We start from the raw sequence: 20,044 nt of genomic DNA, 5'->3' as shown, positions 1-20,044 counted from the left end.
TCCATGTTGCTGCAAATGGCATTATTTCATTCTTTCTGATGGCTGAGTAATAATTTCATTGTGTATATATACCACATCATCTTTATCCATTCATCTGTTGATGGACACTTAGGTTGCTTTCATGTCCTGGCTATTGTAAATAGCGCTGCTATGAACACTGGGGTGTATGTATCTTTTTGAATTATAATTTTCTCCAGATATATGCCTAGGAGTGGGATCGCTGGATCATATAGTAACTCTATTTTTAGTTTTTTTAAGGAAACTCCATACTGTTCTTCATAGTGGCTACACCAATTTACATTCCCATCAACAGTGTAGAGGGTTCCTTTTTTAAAAGAGATAAACCTTGATGGGTCTGTTTTTCCAATTACACAAGTAATACTCGCTCTTTGCTCAAAAACTCTAATATGATTAACATAAAGTAGAAAGTAGAAGTCACCAATAGTTCCAGGGAAGTGAAACTTCCCTTTAATATTGCAAAGAGTCACACATTAGTCGTGTAGAAAACTGTTACACATACAGTTATTTCATTTAATAAGTAATGAACATAGTTCCATACCAATACATACGAATTTTCATTCTTTGATTGACTGCATAGTATTCATTTAACCAGAAAGCCTGATAGTTAGGTTGTATCCGGAACTTAGTATGATAAACATTATAATGATTGTGTGTGTGTATGCACGTGCGCGCCCGCACACTATTTCAGTTTCAGATAAATTTCTCCACGTGAAATTGCTGAGTCAAAGGATATATGCTATACCATTTTAGCGTATATCACTAAACTGCTTTTCGAAAAGATTGTGCTAATTGACAGCGCCCCAATGGAGTATGAAACTGCCCTTTAACCATGCCATTTTCAATCCCAGGCATTATGAGTCTTTTTTAATCGTGCCACCAATCTAAGAAGTAAAAAAAAAATTATTCCAACGTTATTTGTTTATTTCATTCATTCAACAAATACATGAGCCTGTCTACTATTTCTAGGTACTGTCCTAGGAACCGGAGATAAAACGGAGAATGACTCACGGTCTTTGACCTTATAAAGCTCATAGTCAACTGCTTTCTAGTCAATTTCTCCGATAGTTAAACCACATATCTTTTTCATGTCCTACTTAGCCATTCATATTTCTTCTCTTCTGAACTGCCTATTTACATCTTTTGCCTATTTTTCTATTAAAGTGATAGTCTTTTGATTATGTAATAACTATGCTTTCCCAACCTGCCCTACATCTTAGCTGAGGAATATAAGGTTAGGATTAAATCTTACGCTAAACTGCAGCCTAATTCTACTGACCACCTCCTTCAAGTCGTCTGCCTCCTCTTTCAGGACCACTCCCAAACTACGGGAAGGCCATGCCTAAACTCTCCTCAATCTAAGATGCAAACTTCACACGTGGTTTTCAATACTCTCAAAGTTTGTCAATACTCTCTCCAAGTCTCTTGATTCGTTTCTGGCTGGTTTTTTTTTTTTGTTTTTTTTTTAAATTTGTTTGGCTACACCTGGGTCTTACTTGCGGCATGCGGGATGTTCAGTTGCGGTATGTGGGATCTAGCTCCCTGACCAGGGATCAAACTCAGGCCCCCTGCATTGAGACCATGGAGTCTTAGCCACTGGACCACGAGGGAAGTCCCTTTGGCTGCCTTTTTGACTTTCACCTTGATCTGCATCTGTTTAGCCTCTCTGGAGTTTTCCATTCTTTATTTCTGTGGTGTAACTAAAATCAATCTAAATAAATAACTTTAAATGTCTATACTACAGATAATGTGCTGTGTATCTTTACTTCTCAGTTACCTAGTATCTGCAGAGACTAAAAGTGAATTATACTATGGACTACATGGGATTGAGGTACTAAAGGAAGGAAAGGGATGGCTTTGATAGGCAGCCTCTGCTACCCATTGCAGTTATTCAAAGTCTTATCCACCCACTACTAGCAACTCTGTCCAAGTGAAACTGCATTTATAGCGGAACTGGACAAATTTGAAAGAGGTTATTTCTCAGTCATTTATTTTTCTCTGAAGATCCTTAGGACCTCCTGGGGAGAAAACAGAAGGAAATGAGAGAGAGGTTAAGAATACCAATCTCAGGGAATTCCCTGGCAGTCCAGTGGTTAGCACTCGGCACTTTCACTGCCAGGGTCCAGGCTCAATTCCTGATCCGGGAAGACCCCACAAGCCATGTGGCGAAGCCAAAAAAGAAAAGAAAAAAAGAGAATAGCAATCTCAGAAGAGCATCAAAAATACCTCAGAGCATATGGTACATGTGCAGTAACTATCTACTGGAAGAATATTTGGGGGAAAAAGGGATGTCCTCGCTTATTTCTCCATAATCAATATCAAAAAGGCTAAGGTATTAATTCGCAAGATGACCCTCTATTTCCTAATACACAGTTCTTCAAATCGTAGTGATTCAGGTGGTTTAGTTATAAGCAAAGACGATTGGATAATCTTGATGTAGAGTGGTATTCTTGCTAATAAAAACTCTCAAACATAAAACATCTAGTAACCAAAAACCAATACAGACAATTACCTCTTTATTAACTTCTTAAATACCTTAACAATGTAATGTAACTTCCAGACTTCAATTGAGCTGTAAACAGCTGAGGCACCATGATTTTATAAATGGGACAATTAGGGATACCTGATGTTTAGTTGTGATTATATAACATACTAGACATACGATTTAGGCAAATAATCTCCCTAAACCTCAGTTTTGTCTTTTATAAAATGTCCATACTAATCTGATGGTAAGGATTAGATGAGAGAACTATTTGAATGTACTTGAGTATTTAACACTATACAAGAAAAAAGGGGGGACCTTCCCTGGTGGCACAGTGGTTAAGAATCTGCCTGCCGATGCAGGGGACACGGGTTCGATCCCTGGTCCAGGAAGATCCCACATGCCACAGAACAAATAAATGAAATGAAATGAAATAAAATAAAATGAATAAAGGGGCGGTCCAGTGGTTAGGAATTGGCGCTCTCACTGCCGGGGCCCCAGGTTCGATCCTTGGTCAGGGAACAAACATCCCACAAGCCACGTGGTGCACCCACCCCTGCCGCCATAAAAAGAGTAAAGGGTAAAACAAAGAATGAAGAGTGACTGTAAATGGACACAACAGATCTTTTTAGGGTGATGAAAATGTTCGGCAATTACATTGTGGTGATAGTTGCACACTCATAAACTGATTAAAAATCAATGAATTGTACACTTAAAAACAAGTGAATTTTATGGAATGCAAATTATTCCTCAATAAAGCTGTTTTTGAAAAGAGAATAAAGAAACCTTATCTTTGTCAACTTTTCCTTTATCTTCATGACCTTATTAATGGGCTTCAGACTAGTGCATTCCTTTAAATAATTCAGGCTCCCAACCTTCTGCTTAAACTGCCTGTATCCCTATCAGAAACGACTGAGGTCTCATATCATTAAAACAATCTGGTGTTATTCAAGAGATAAAGGATATGAGTAGAACAAATATTACAGTCTCTCAGGTTTTGATACACTAAATTGAACAACACTGTAATAATTCAACTAGATCTAACAGATACAGAACAGTCAACAAAAGCAGAATACACATTCTTCTCAAGTGCACACGGAACATTCTCCAGGATAGATTGTATGTAAGGCCGTAAAACAAGTCTAAATAAACCTAAAAGGACTGAAATCACACCAAGTATGTTTTTGGATCATAATGGGATGAAATTAGAAATCAAGAACAGAAGGAAAATTGAGAAATTCACAAATATATAGAAGTTAAACAATACACTCCTAAATAACCAGTTGGTCAAAGAAGGAATCACAAGAGGAAGGAAACCCTCTAAGATAATAAAAACAAAACCCCATACCAAAACTTATGAGATGCAGCTAAAGCTGTGCTTAAAGGGAAATGTATAACTACAAACACTGTTATTAAGCAAGGAGAAAGATCTCAAATCAGTCTTAAGAAACTAAAAAAATTAAAAGTCAACTAAACCAAATGCGAGCAGAAGGGAGGAAATAAATGAAGATTGGAGTAGAAATAAAATAGAAAAATAATACAGAAAACTAGCAAAGCCAAAAATTGGTTCTTTGAAAAGATTAAGAAAATTGAAAAACCTTTAGTTACAATGACCAAAAAAAAAAAAAAAAAAGAGAGAGAGAGAACTCAAATTACTAAAAGCAAGAATGAAGAGGGAACAATATTACCAGCCTTACAGAAATAAAAAGGATTATAAGGGAATATGATGAAAAACTGTATGCAAAGTAGATAACCTAGATGGAATGGACAAAATTCCTAAAAAAACACCAAATTACATAATTCAAGAAGTAACAGGGGGACTTCCCTGGTGGTGCAGTGGTTAAGAATCCGCCAGCAGGGGACACGGGTTCAAACCCCTGTCCGGGAAGATCCCACACACCGTGGAGCAACTAAGCCCATGTGCCACAACTACTGAAGCCTGCGTGCCTAGAGCCTATGCTTCGCAACAAGAGAAGCCACCACAATGAGAAGCCCGTGCACTGCAACAAAGAACAGCCCCTGCTCACCGCAACTAGAGAGAGCCCATGCGCAGCAACGAAGACCCAATCCAGCCATAAATAAATAAATAAATAATAAATTTATTTAAGGAAAAAGAAAAGAAGTAACAGGAAGCCTGAATAGACCCATAACAAGTGAAGAGACTGAATTAGTAGTCCAAAAACTGCCTATAAATAAAAGCTCAGAACTGCATGGCTTCATTGCTGAATTCTAACAAACGTTTAAAGAAGAATTAACACTAATCCTTCACAAACTCTTCCCAAACAATGGAAAGGAGGAAACTCCTTCCAATTCATTTTGTAAGGGCAATAGTACCCTGATATGAAAACCAGACAGACATTACAAGAAAAAAACCTACAGATCAATAAAAAGCTTATTATATATACATAAAAATCCTCAACAAAATATTAACAAACCAAATCCAGCAATATTACAAAGGATTATACACCATGACTAAGTGAGGAATGCAAGATTGGCTTAACATCCAAAAATCAATTAAAGTAATACACCATAACAATAGAATATAGGACAAAAACCAAATGACCATCTCAACGGACGGAGAAAATGCATCTGACAAGTTGCGACATCCCTTCTTGACAAAAACACTCAACAAACTATGAATAAAAGAGAAGGGAATTTCCTCAAGCTAATAAAGTGAATCTACAAGGAAAACACAGCTATCACATTTAATGGTGAGAGACTGAATACTTTTCCCCTAAGATCAAGAACAAGACAAGGATGTCCTTTCACCACTTCTATTCAATACTGTATGGAGGTTCTAGTCAGTCAATTAGGCAAGAATTAGAAATAAAAGGCATCTGAGCTGGAAAGGAAAAGTAAAATGATGATGTTGTACATAGAAAACCATGAAGAATCCACTGAAAATCTGTTAGAGCTAATAAACGAGTTCAACAAGGTTGCAGGATACAAGATCGATACACACACAAAAAAGGATTGTATTTCTGTACAGTAGCAATAAACAAACCAAAAATGAAATTAAGAAAACAATTCCATTTACAATATCTTCAAAAGGAATAAAATACTTAGAAAAAAATTTAACAGAAGAACAGCAAAACTTACACTCTGAAAACTACAAAACATTACTGAAAGAAATTAAAGACCTAAATAAATGGAAACAATCCTATTCATGGAATGGAAAATTTATTAAGATGAAAATACTCCCTTAATTGATCTACAGTTTCTACAGAATCCCTAACAATATCCCAGCTGACTTCTTCACAGAAATTGACAAGTTGATACTAAAATTCACATGGAAATTCAAAGGATCCAGAACAGTCAAAACAACCTTGCAAAAGAACAAAGCTGGAAGACACACACTTCCCAATTTCAAAATTTACTACAAACCTATAGATCAAGAAAAGAGAACTGGGAGTCCGGAAATATACCTCACTTTTTTTTTTTTTCTGGCCACATCACGCCTCACGCGGCAGTGCAGTTCCCTGACCAGGGGTCGAACCCACACCCCCTGCAGTGGAAGCAGAGTCTTAACCACTAGACCACCAGGGAAGTCCCTATACCTCACATTTGTAACAGATTTTCCACAAGAATACCAAGACAAACAACTCAGTCAAAAAATGGGAAAAGGATTTGAATAAGTTTTTCTCCAAGGAAAATATACAAATGGCCGATAAACACATGAAAAGATGCTCAACATCATTAGTCATTAGGGAAATGCAAATCAAAACTAAGAGATACAACATCACACCCATCAGGATGGCTATTATCAACAAATTAAAATTTAAAAAAACAAACAAAAAACAAGTGTTGGCAAGAATATGGAGAAATTAGAACCCTTGTGCAGTGCTGGTAAAAATGTAAAATGGTGCAGCTGCTGTGGAAAACAGTTTGATGGTCACTCTAAGAGTATAACATAGAATTACCATATGACCCAGCTATTATACTCTTATGTATATATGACCAATGAAAGCAGGAACTCAAACAGGTAGTTGTACACACCATGTTCACAGCACCATTATCCACAACAGTCAAGAGGTGGAAGCAACTCAAGTGTTCACCAACAGATGAATGGACAAACAAAATGTGGTATACACATAAAAGAAATATAATTCAGCCTTTAAAAGGAATGAAATTCTGACACATGCTACCATGGATGAAGCAGTCACTTACAAGAGGTATGCAGAAAAGGCAAATTGACAGAGATAGAAAGTAGAATGGTGGTTGCAAGGGTCTGGGCATAAGAGGGAATAGGGAATTATCGTTTAATGGGTATGGAACTTCTGTTTAGGATGATGAAAAAGTTCCGGAAATAGACAATGGTGATGGTGGCACAACACTGTGAATGTAAATAATGCCACTGAACTGTACATTTAAAATGACTGAAATGATAAATTTTGTTATGCATATATTACAATAAAAAAAATTACAGTACTCACAGTTCAAAAAAAAGTGTGCATTCCCAATGAACCAGAAATTCATCTCCTATAATCCTTTTAATAAAAACATGTATTAGTTTTATAACCTTTTAAAATTTAAAACTTCAAAAATAGTTTAAAGAGTAAAATGTGACCTTTAACTTGCCCCTTTCAAGTATTCAGAACCTGTTACAATGGTTTTTTTTCAGTTAGTATCTTAGAACTATCCTACTGAAAAATGAAGCCATTCAGCTACCAGATTATTAAATGATTTACACTCCAAAAGTCAAAATGAGACTTAAGCTAAGATTTCAATTATTTTAGAATCCAGTTTATTACAACTGCTATTAAACTGTAACTTTAAAATACACTATCTTAAAGCAAAAAGCCTTATAGGTAGAGAAATCCCTCTTGGCCTCATTTGGCAGGATTTCTCTACCCATGAGAGTCTGAAGAGGTCAGTTCCTACAAGGTAGGCAAACAGAGGTTGTACACCTGGAGATCAAAGCCAACAATAACAAAACATCAGGTCCCAAAATGGTACTCTGCATAAAAGGACCTTTCACCCAAAGTTAGTCATGAGATTTCTATAGCCTTCAGGTTTAAAATAACATAGTAAAGGGATTTCCCTGGCAGTCCAGCGGTTAGGGCTCTGTGCTTCCAGTGGCGAGGGGGGGGGGGGTGGCGGGTGTTGTGTGATCCCGGTTGGGGAACTAAGATCCCACGTGCTGTGTTGCGTGACCAAGAAAAAAAAAAGGTAGTAAAAAACATGAAAGCAAAGATAATTCCCTACCGTTTTTGCTTTCTTCATCATATCTTTATACATTATCTAATTTCTCATAATCATGTTTCATGAATCACTTTCAACTAGGCCCTCAAAGTTTCCCAGAAATTTACTATCCTTCTCTGACGAATGCTCTTTCCTATTCCTCACAAGTATTTTCATGGAGTTCTATGACTCTTCCTCCTAGCTTCCATTCCACAAACGACCTTATCTTACTGGACAAAGATTACAAAGATTAAAGACCAGAGAGAAATCAACTATCAACTTTCAAACTATTAACATTGCACCCATTCTCTTCTTTCCTCTGGCTAAAAAAGAAAAAGTATCTCTCTATCAAAGAACAATTATGCCCATTTTGCTATCTTCTCCTAGACCTTTATCAGTTACTGCCTTCTCTCCAGCAACTTTAACTTTTCTCTCTTTAATGAATCCCTCCCATCATCATTCAAACATATTCTTCTTTAAAAAAAAAAAAAGTCTTCCCTGATCCCATAGATCTCTCCAGCTATCACTCTATCTCTCCTCTATTCTCCTTCACAGCCAAAAGGACTCTTGGTGATTCCCCACTTTCTCTGCAACCATTTGTTTGATAAAGTGACCCAAAAAGGTGTAAGGAGCAATATAGTAAACACTTGTGTTACCCATGAACCGCCTTGGGAAATAAAGCATTGCCAATATAGTGGAAGGCTACTGTGTACCCCTCCTGGATCACATCTCCTGTGCTCCCTTCCCCTACAAGAGATAGCCACTATTCTGATTTTGGTGTTAATCATTCTCATAAATTTCTTTATACTTTTACTATATATGTATGTATCCCTAAATAAGACATTGAATTGTTCTGCATATTTTTCAACCTTTAAAAAGGGTACACTTTAAAGACTGTGAGCCTTTTAAATTCTCAGCATTATGTTGAGGTTAATCCATCATGATACATGTTGCTGTAGTTCATTTATTTTCACTACTGTGTATCCACACAATTTACTTATCCACTCTCCAGATGATGGATATTTAGGTAGTTTCCCCTTTCTCTGCCATTACAAACAATGCTGTAATGATTTTTTAAAATAAATTTATTTATTTATTTATTTAATTTATTTATGGCTGCATTGGGTCTTTGTTGCTGTGCGCGGGCTTTCTCTAGTTGTGGAGAGCGGGGGCTACTCTTCGTTGCAGTGCACGGGCTTCTCATTATGGTGGCTTCTCTTGTTGCAGAGCATGGGCTCTAGGCATGTGGGCTTCAGTAGTTGTGGCACATGGGCTCAGTAGTTGTGGCTTCTGGGCTCTAGAGCGCAGACTCAGTAGTTGTGGTGCACGGGCTTAGTTGCTCCGCAGCATGTGGGATCTTCCCCGACCAGGGCTCGAACCCGTCTCCCCTGCATTGGCAGGCGGATTCTTAACCACTACGCCACCAGGGAAGTCCCTGTAATGATCATTTTCATACACTTCTCTTTGTACCAGTGAGTGAGAGTTTTCCTGGAAGAGACACCTACAAGCGGAATTGCTAGGTTGCAGGGAATGAGCATCTTCAATTTTAATTGATATACACAAACTGCTTTCCAAAATATATCCAATCACTATTCCACACTGTTTCCAACCTTCCAACATTGTTTCCAACCTTCCAACATTGTTTCCAACCTTCCAACATCGTTTCCAACTTCCCACACTCCACTCCTTTGCCAAGATCACACTGATTTGCAAGTTGCTAAATTCAACAGACACTATCATTTTAGTTGACCTACTGTTCAACATATTTAGCCACTAATGGCTCCTTAATATACTTTTGGCTTCTATAACCCCAGCCCTCCCAGTTTTCCTAGCACCTCTGGCTTCTCCCATTCTATCTACCAGACTTCTTAAAAACTGGTGCTCCTCTGGACTCAGCTGTGGGTCTTATTCAGACTCCGATTAAGTCTTTATTCAGACTCTGATTAAGTCTACATTCTTCCCCTACATTCTCATGGCTTAAAATACCATCTATATGTCTATACTACAAATACCAAAATATACTCCACATCAAGCCTGTTTGATGTCCTTTGACTGAGGAATATCAATCTTAATACATCCAAAATTGATTTCTTGATCTCTTTTCCCTACCGCCAACAACTTCTGCTCCAGTGATCCTCATCCTACCAACCACCTGCTCTTACTGAACCCTCCCTTCAACCTCTCTCCACATCCACTCCATAACCATGGCCTCTAAAATATATTTTGAATTTATCAGTTCATTTCCTTCTCCACTGACACTGTTCAAAACAAGCCGTCATTTTACCTCAGACTTGGACAAATGCTACAGCCTTCGAATTGGGACTCCTAGTTCCCCTCATCTCTCTCTAATCCATATTTCATACAGCAGCTAAAGTGATCTTTTTTTAAAAAAATTAATTTATTTTATTTATTTATTTATTTTTGGCTGCGCTGGGTCTTCGTTGCTGCGCGTGGGCTTTCTCTAGTTGTGGCAAGCGGGGGCTACTCTTCGTTGTGGTGCGCAGGCTTCTCACTGCGGTGGCTTCTCTGGTTGCAGAGCACGGGCTCTAGGCGCATGGGCTTCAGTAGTTGTGGCGCACGGGCTTAGTTGCTCCGCGGCATGTGGGATCTTCCCGGATCAGGGCTCGAACCCGTGTCCCCTGCATTGGCAGGCGGATTCTTAACCACTACACCACCAGGGAAGCCCTAAAGTGATTTTTTTTTTTTTAAGTGATCTTTTTAAAACACAAACCAGATCATTTCACTCAACCCCTGCTTTAAAAATTTTAGTTAAGCTTTCCACTTGCCTTAGGATAAACTTTAAGGTACTTAACATGGCCTACAAAGCCAGGATTTGACTTTCTACTGATGTGACTCCTGCCTATCTCATCAGATTCATTTTATATCTCACTGCCCTCCCCTCCCAGCTCCCACCAAGGGCCTTTTTTAGGCTTCTTAAACTGTGGCGCTCTTTCCAGCTTAAGAAAATTCATGTAGACAATTCCTGTTTCCTTCAGAGTACCTGATCACAATTAAGTATATACTTATTTTGATGTTCATTAATATTTCCTCTCCCACTAGACAATAATCAGGGAATGTGCTTGTTTTTCAGCATTGCATTACCTAGAACATAACCTAGTAGACAATCACTTAAGTAAACTAATGAACTTCAAAACTTGGCTAGAAAGTAGAGGGTCTCTCATTTACTAGGGGTTATCTCATTTACTATCTCATCTCCTACATTCAATATATTATCAACCCAATAAAGCATTAATATGGATACTAAATGAATTCGGTTGTTTTTAAAGCAATTTCTCTAAAAGAGTTTATCTAAAAGAAAAAAAACAACATATGTACAAGAAAAAAAAAACACTTGTACAGAAATGATCAATTTCTATTTTTACTTAAAACCTACACTCTCAAATGTTCACCAAATACAAGTGCTAGACTGTAAAATCTCATAATCATACTTGGCAAACTGAGATGGTATAAAAACTGAGTGTTTCAGTAACAACACCCAGAAAGAAATGATCTGTTCAAAAGAGTACTGCAAGACTGCTTTCATTTATAGTACCTGAGGAAGCCAAGAGAAAATAACACACGTCAGAAAGGCAAAATAAAGGCAATTTTATTACTTAAAAATGCATATAGCAAATTAAACAAAAGTTAAAAAGCATTACTCAGCAAAGGTTCTTTAGAGTTTACACTAAAAAGGAATTATTTCTGATTAATTTCATCTTCATCTGCATATGTGGAAGACAAGTGATAATAAAGTATCTGGGTTTCCTAAAATATATTTAGTGTCTTAGAATATTACAAAAAAGGTTAAGAGAGAAAACGCTAATGTACTGAATGAAGAAGGCATATACTCAAGGCTTGTGAACTTAAATCAGCCCCTATCCTAATTACCCTAACTTCTTATTAATAAGGTCCTATTAAAATGTAAATAAGAATATTGCTTTAAAAGGTAGTTAAGGTCATTTAAGGCTATTGCTCTTTAATCACAGAATACAAATTTATATATTAAATGAGTTATTATGGCAGAGAGAATATTTACTTTGAAAAATCAATTTATAAAGTGATAAGAGTAAACCTATTGTCAAAATATTTTCTACTTCAGACTTGTAACATATTTAAACAGAACTCAGAAGGAATTCTGAAGGCTTTATAACTCTGATTTTAAAATCTGTCTCTTCAATATAGACCAATATTATATATACGGTACAACGTTAATACTGTAGTTAACCAGGGCATATGTTGTGTCACACACTGCACTAAGGCTAAGGATATAAAAATAAAAATTACCCATCATCTCCAAGATTTGGTTGCAGCTAGACCAACTACAGAAAGGTGGCAGGAGGATAGGAGGAGGGAAGGGAAGGAAGAAGAGGAAGGGAGGGAAGTTAGTTCTGAGCAGAAAGAATACCATGTGGAACAGCCCTGAAGAGAGAACATAGCATACACCCAGAGGGAAGAGAGATAGATCAAGAGTAGTTGGAAAATAGGGTTGGGGAAGTACAAAATGAAAGGTAAGGCTGGAGAAATACATGGGATCAGACTAGACCTGTGGGTTTGTTTCTGAAATCTGAAAGACATAAGGATACCTTTTCAGAGAAAATTAATATCTCCCAGATCTTGAGTGATGACTTCTTAAAAATTATAATATTAAGAATCTGGTATGGATATAAAATTAGGTATGAACTCATTATGTTATATAGCTCTTATGTAACCATAACACTAAAACAACTTTAAAAATTAAATACAAAACAAAAATTTAAATAACACTAATGTGGGACTTCCCTGGCGGTCCAGTGGTTGAGACTCCATGCTTCCACTGCAGGGGGCACGGGTTCGATCCCTGGTCAGGGAACTAGGATCCTGCATTCCACGCAGTGCAGCCAAAAAAAATAAATAAATAAAAAAAAAGCTAATGTAACAGATTATGTTGTTTTACATAAACTATACCAATGATGTATTCAATCCTGGAAATATGTAGCCTTAGGTCTAGTTTTATACACACACACACACTTTTTTTTTTTTTCAGCTGTGCCACATGGCTTGTGGGATCTTAGTTCATCGACAAGGGATTGAACTCGGGCCCTTGTCAGTGAGAGCGCAGAGTCCTAACCACTGGACCACCAGGGAATTCTCATAGTTCTATATTTTTAAACCACTTCTGTAATTTGACTTCAATAACACTAGTGCATAAAATGCTTATAAATATGTAAAACTAAACAGATTTAATAACTGCAAGTGTTTATTTGCTAATTTAGGGAAATACAACCTTATATATACTACCATACCAGCTAGCGGTCCTTAAATGTCAGTTTTAAAGAGGCCCACTTGTTAATTCTGGCAATCTTTCTTGTTCATTTGTGGTTCAGTACCTTAATGAAAACTACATTAAATGTGTATCTAGTATAATCACTGCTGAAGTTTGGAATAAAACACTCACACTGCAAACTGTTTCACGTTGATTAATTACAAGATGGGATCTACCAGATACATCTCACAGTGAAAATATGATACTAACTACTAAGCCGGGGTTTGGCCTGCCTATACTAACACATACCATGACACGATCCAATTTAACTCACCATCTTTCCCTGTCTGAGCATCATCAGTACAATGCTTTATAACTTGGCACAAACACAATAATAAACAAAATCTAAACACAGCAACAAATTCCCAAGGGATTACTTGGCTATAAAGCAGTCCTTTAGAAGTTACATAAAACTCATTAATGTACAAGAATGCCCAGTTAGAAAAATACTACAGAAAATACAACATTACTAAGGAGTTCTAAGAGAAATGAATTCACAGTTTAGAGGGAAAAAAAAATCACTTTGGTACAGGATGAAGTAGATTATAAGGAAACAAATGAGATAACTGCTGCAGTAACCCAGGTAAGAAATGAAAGCCTGGATTAAGGCAGTAATAGTAGGAGTGTTGATAATGTAGATAAAGGGTTTGGATTCAAAGATGTTAAGGAGGTAGAATCTTGGGGCCAGACAGATGTGAGATGTAAAATGGAGGAATCAAGGACAACTTGCAGGTTTCTAGAAAAAACAATGATAGTGATACATCCTCCAAGGCAAGGAAAATAGCAGAATTTAGGGGTGAGGGGATTGAGAAGTAGTAGAATAGTTAATTTGAACATGATCAACACTTATAGGGACTATCTGATCAGCTTCTAGGTTCACCTCACTCACCCCCAGCTTTTCTCAAAATTCTCTCCCCCATTCACATAGCTGTACTAAGAGCAACCATGTTACAATGTAACCTATAGTGTGATCCTACCTCCAGGGTACAGTTGACAGATAAAGTCTGAATCCTTAACTAAAGCTAGGCCAATATGCAGACCCCACCTGTTTTATTTATATCTCTATATGTATATGTAAATGGGTATCTACACACACACATATGTATATACACATATATGTATACCCACATTTATACATACATACACACAGATATATATATATACATATACATATACACACACACACACACACACACATACAATCAAACAAAAAATCCCCTAACAACCACCGCAGTAAATAGGACCTTGTAACTAACTGCTCAACCCTAAGGCAATCCTCAGACTCAAATATCCACTAAGGGCCATTTGATCTGCTAAGACAAAAGTTGACAAACTTTTTTAAAGCCACACAGTAAATATTTTAGGCTTCACAGGCCATAAAGTTAGGACTACTCAACTCTGCCACTGTATCAGCAAAAGCACCTACATACAATACATAAACAAATGGGTGTGTTGTCTGTGCTCCAATAAAACTTTATTCATGGACACTGAATTTTGAGCTTCCTATAATTCTCACATACCACAAAATATTCTTTTGACTTTTTCCCACCATTTAAAAAAAATGTAAAAACCATTCTTAGCTCTCAGGCCATACAAAAGCAGGCAGCATTAGGCCTACTAACCGTAGTGTGTCAACCCTTGTGCTAAGGCAACACAGAACTGCCCTCTCCTATTTCAAATGTCCTCTAAGTGTCAGAAAAGCAAAATCTTTCTAGTGGACAGAATTGAAAATCTTCATTTGGCTGCCAAAGAACTCACTCCATTTGCAAGGAAGTAAGTCAACAAATGAAGGCCCATGCAATTTGCCGGTTCTATCATTTACCTTCTACTGCACCTGTCCAGCAAGATACGGTGTTAAGTTTCGGAACAATGATACCTTCCTCTCCCCTCCCCTCATGAGAGTTTTAGCTATTTTTTTTTTCTGCCACTGTGTATCAGTTATGCTGGGGATGGTTAAATTCAGTATTTAGTCCACAATTTTCAAACATGTGACAAAGTATATCTAGGCCTGATTAACAAAGAGTATCACCTTTAGAATCTGGACTCAGAGAACAATGACCTCTGGATGTGGTAAGTAGATATGAATTTGGGTTGTTTCCACAGAAGAGATGAGAGTGTTTGCTGGTATATAGAGATAGTGAGATTATGTTAAAGAAAATATTTAATATATATAAGAAAAGTAGGACTCTTTGTGTGTGTGCTAAATAGCCATGGAATGAATGAACTGGACAGCTATGTTTTAGAGTGTCCTTTGCTCCTCTTCTCTCTGGGATGTAGCCCACTAGCCACAGCTGTGGTCCAGAGCTGGACATATAACCTAACAAGTCCCTTTCCTGAGATTTGAGACTGAGAATCAGGTCAGTCTCTCTGATGGCAGAAGCTATAAGATTTAAAACTCAAAAGATATTAGTAAGTGTTAAAAACTGACCTGCAGCAAGAAAGAACTAACTGAACACACAAAGAGTATCTTGTGTGAAAAAAAAAAAAAAAAAGAGTATCTTGTGAGACATAAAGAGATACTCCTGACCACATATGGAGTCCCTGGATCTAGCTGTTCCTGAGTTCTAGCTGTCCTCCTATGGCTTGATTGCCTTTCTGAGAATTCATGGATACCCGTATGTTTCCAAAAAATTCTTCTTTTTGCTTCAGTTAGGTATGTGTCGCTCTCCTAACTAAAACAAAGTACCTATTGGACAATCTAAACAGGGATATTCAGTTGGATCAAAGAGTTCTGGTGAGTTTAAAACACCTAAAGATGGTAGCTACAACAACAAAAATGGAAAAAATCACCAGGAAGAGTGAAAAGAGAAGGTCAAGGTGGAAATTCATAAATATCAATATGATTAGCAGAGAATTAAGAGTCTGCAAAGAATCAGCTAGTAGTAAGAAAGGCAGGAAAGGGACAGAGTCATAAAAGTCAAGGGAAAAAAAAACAGTATCAAGGAGACAATGGTTAACAATGTCAAGTATAGAAAGAGGTAAAGGAGTAAGCAATGATTATACAATTTGTCAATGTAGAAGTCACAGGTGGCCCTGATAAGAGCAATTTCACTGGCATGCTAGGATGAGAAGCCAGGCTGAGGGTTTAAGAATACATAGGAAGTACACAACTCTACCTATGAAGTATTCTTCCCATTGAAAAAAAAAAAAAATCCAAGCCTGAATCGGAGCAAGTTTCTAGATGTAATTACCAATTTACAGGAAAAACAGTGGACAGAAGAACATATTACATGAAACCACAGGGATGCAATCAGCAAAATCCAGACTGTGAGAAATCTCATAGGGCAAAGGCTTGGTTTCTTTAACAAACCAATTGTATAGGAACAAGAACAAAAAGACAGAAAGAAAAGAGGGCTGAGACACACATCAACACAATATAATGTATGAACCTTATTTGGATCCTAATTCAGACAAACTGTTAAAACAAAACAAAAACTGTAATTGGGGAAATTTCAACACCGAGTAGAATATGTGATGATATTAAGGAATTACTGTTAATTTTTTTAGTAAAATCTTAAATTGGATTATTGTTTTATTTCTTAGAGATATACAATAAAATAGTATAACACAGTCTTTATTCTACTAGTGAGTCTTCACTGATTGTCCTCAAAGTCATCCAGCCTGCTATAGTCCCATAGTTAGCTGCATAACAAATATTAAGAGAGATACAAAGCGATACAGGGATTCAAAGGAGATAAGTCACTACTGGGGTAGGGAATCAAGCAAAACTTAAGGCAATGGTATTTGCATTGTGCCTTAAAAGATGATGAAATGTTAAGAGATAGGGAACAAGACTGGAAAAGTGATATTCCAGATAGAAGAAATGATAGCAATTGGAAAGAGGTGGGAAGGCCTATCTATGAAGAGTATTGACTCTACTCACCTTTCCATTAAACTGTCCCTACCCTAGTGATGACAAGAAAAGGAAAAGTCAAAGTGAAATGTCATAACCCACTAGGCAGCTCCAAGCTGACAAAATCATGGGAGACCCATTCAGGCCCAAAGCAGACCGAGGAAGCCCAGTCCCAGGACAGATCACGACAGTATCTGGGTAGCCAAACCATACTGGCTTTCCAGAGCAATCCATTCATGTCAATCTCTGGGTGTGGGGCGTTACTGCAAGTAGGGGTGCTCTCCTTAAACCAAAGGGAAAAGTAGCAAGGTAACAGGTCAGGTTAGCTTTAAGCAATTTTTAGTCACTGACTGCACCTTATTTCACAATTAACTGAGACTGGCAAACACCCTCCCAGAAATCAATATAATTGTTCCAACTTTTCAGAGGAAATAAAAAAGGAAATAGGAAAACCATAATGAAGACTGGGGATTCAAAAGCTGGAAATCCTTTACATTATACAGGACAGTTTTTATAGTAACTTATCCCGTAGAATAGAGCTGGAAATCCTTTACATTATACAGGAAAGTTTTTATAGTAAGTTATCTGTAGAATAGAGCTGAAATAAAAAATAAAATCTACCATATGACCCAGCAATCCCACTCTTGGGCATATATCCGGACAAAACTATAATTCAAAAAGATACATGCACCCCCTATGTTCATAGCAGCACTATTCACAATAGCCAAGACATGGAAACAATCTAAATGTCCATTGACAGATGAATGGATAAAGAAAATGTGGTACATATATACAATGGAATACTACTCAGCCACAAAAAAGAACAAAATAATGCCGTTTGCAGCAACATGGATGCAACTAGAGATTATCATTCTAAGTAAAGTCAGTCAGAAGGAGAAAGGCAAATACCATATGATATCACTTATATATGGAATCTAAAATATGGCACAAATGAACCTATCTACAAAACAGAAACAGACTCAAAAGACATAGAGAACAGACATGGGGGCAGGGGATGGACTGGGAGTTTGGGGTTAGTAGATGCAAACTATTACATACAGAATGGATAAACAACAAGGTCCCACTGCATAGCACAGGGAACTATATTCAATATCCTGGGATAAACCATAATGGAAAAGAATATAAAAAAGAATGCATATATGTATATAACTGAGTCGCTTTGTTATACAGCAGAAATTAACACAACACTGTAAATCAACTATCCTTCAATAAAAAATAAATTTAAAAAATAGTAAAATAAAATCAAATCTAAGTTATCCATTTTTATAATACACACTGCACTTCTGGGTCACTGTCCAGGTGTGCCTTCAATATTTAAGACTACCTCTTTGGGGACTTCCCTGGTGGCGCAGTGGTTAAGAATCTGTCTGCCAATGCAGGGGACATGGGTTCGAGCCCTGGCCCAGGACTATCCCACATGCCGTGAAGCAACTAAGCCCGTGCGCCACAACTACTGAGCCTGCGCTCTAGAGCCTGCGAGCCACAGCTACTGAGCCCGTGTGCCACAACTACTGAAACCTGCGCGCCTAGAGCTGCAAGAGAAGCCACGGCAATGAGAAGCCTGGTACCACAACAAAGGGTAGCCCCCGCTAGCAGCAACTAGAGAAAGCCCGCACACAGCAACGAAGACCCAACACAGACATACATACATACATACATAAATAAATAAATAAATTTATATTAAAAAAAAGACTACCTCTTTGATTTTTATGAAAAATTCTATGAAGAGAAGGCCTCGTACATTTTGGACTCCATTCTAAACCAGCAGATGGCCACAAAAGAAGAAATACCTGTTTTCTTTGTTCCTCTCAGGTACACATAAAACCATGACATTTACCTTAACTCTTAAAAAAATGTAAGATACATAATTTTAGAAGGCTTCACCTTCTGTCATCTTCTGTAGCTGATAGCTACTTTTTCCCCTACAAATAAATACTGATCACTTGTTCATACAGCTTTTTTTTTTTAAGAGTACCCTTTTGTGAAATCTTGGGTTGGATATCACATTCAAATTCAACCTAGTAATTGTATAAAATATTGGGGAGGACACAAAGAGGTATAAATATAGTTCTTGCTCTAAAGACATGACAGATCTCTAAAAAAATTACAATACAAAGCAGAATGCATCAACTGTCACAAAGGGGGTACAGTATCTCAAGAGCACAGAGAAGGGAATGTACATCATCTGACAAGCAGAAACTGAATCTGAATGAAAATATGCTATCTTTAAGAATGCTTAATTACACAGCTTCAAAGCACTGTAGAATCACCTTTACACCTCAAAACTGTAGACCATTTTCCAATAATCACAGCTAAGCTCTTTTTTTAAAAATCAAACAGTAAAAGTTTGGTCACTCACAAACAGAATTTTATTGAAAGCAAAATCTGCCTACTGTTCCTGTAGAGCTAACAAAAACCAAAGCCATCAGCCTGCAAGCCACCACAAACTGAATGAAAATGCTGGTGTTAAAAAAAAAAATTTTCTTTTTATTGCCTCAGGTAAGTTAACGCTAAAAGATAATTTAAAATAACTTCTTAAGATTTTTTTTTTTAATGTTTGGAGACTGAAGGAGGCATTGATGAATAAGTAAAATAAACCTGAGCAATTTAAAGAAGACAGCTTTGTTAAAAACCAGATGGCCACTTGCCAACACTTCTTCATGCACGTAAAACCAAAGATGATTCTAGGCAAGATTCACAGGCCACAGAGGCTCTTTATTAAATGTCAAATTAAGAAAGTTCTCATATTTCAATTTTGATAAGTTAAAGGACAGTTAAATAAAAGGAGCACTTTACAAAGCTTTGCAGAATCAATATGGAAACAAAGCTTTGCGCTTTTAACATTTGAACCCTCAAAAACAAGACATTTTAAACGTCACATTTACAAACATCCTATTCACAAGGAACTACAGCCTAGATTCTGTAAGGAAAAACAGTGGTAACTGGAAAAGGGACTGGCCTTAGTTTAAAATCTCCAACAGGCCAGCAGAAAAGAAATCGCACAATTCTTAATTGCAAGTGACTATGAGAACCCTAAATCGAACTCTTCGTCTTAGTTTAACTCCGTACAAAAGCATTTCAGATTTGTATCTTTGTACAAATTTGCACCTTTGTATCATTCCTACAAATGATACCGTTTGTGAAAGAAAAGGCAATAAGGATACTCCTCAAACTCCTATATCCCATG

The 20,044-nt window shown here is 37.2% G+C and overlaps 1 protein-coding gene and 1 long non-coding RNA gene across 6 annotated transcripts in view; one reads left to right on the top strand and one right to left on the bottom strand.

Annotated features, from left to right (window-relative positions):
* LOC309657420 overlaps nt 1–20,044 on the top strand; it is a 1,054,509-nt gene that overhangs the window by 34,735 nt on the left and 999,730 nt on the right. The gene's annotated exons all lie outside the window — the stretch shown is intronic.
* AFF4 (ALF transcription elongation factor 4) overlaps nt 1–20,044 on the bottom strand; it is a 97,498-nt gene that overhangs the window by 74,212 nt on the left and 3,242 nt on the right. The window lies entirely within an intron of this gene.

This window comes from Balaenoptera physalus (assembly GCF_965194825.1).
Source record: "Balaenoptera physalus genome assembly, chromosome: 3".
Taxonomy (NCBI): domain Eukaryota; kingdom Metazoa; phylum Chordata; class Mammalia; order Artiodactyla; family Balaenopteridae; genus Balaenoptera; species Balaenoptera physalus.
The sequence above is the reverse complement of the archived record's forward strand: the minus strand, read 5'-3'. Positions and strand labels throughout refer to the sequence as shown.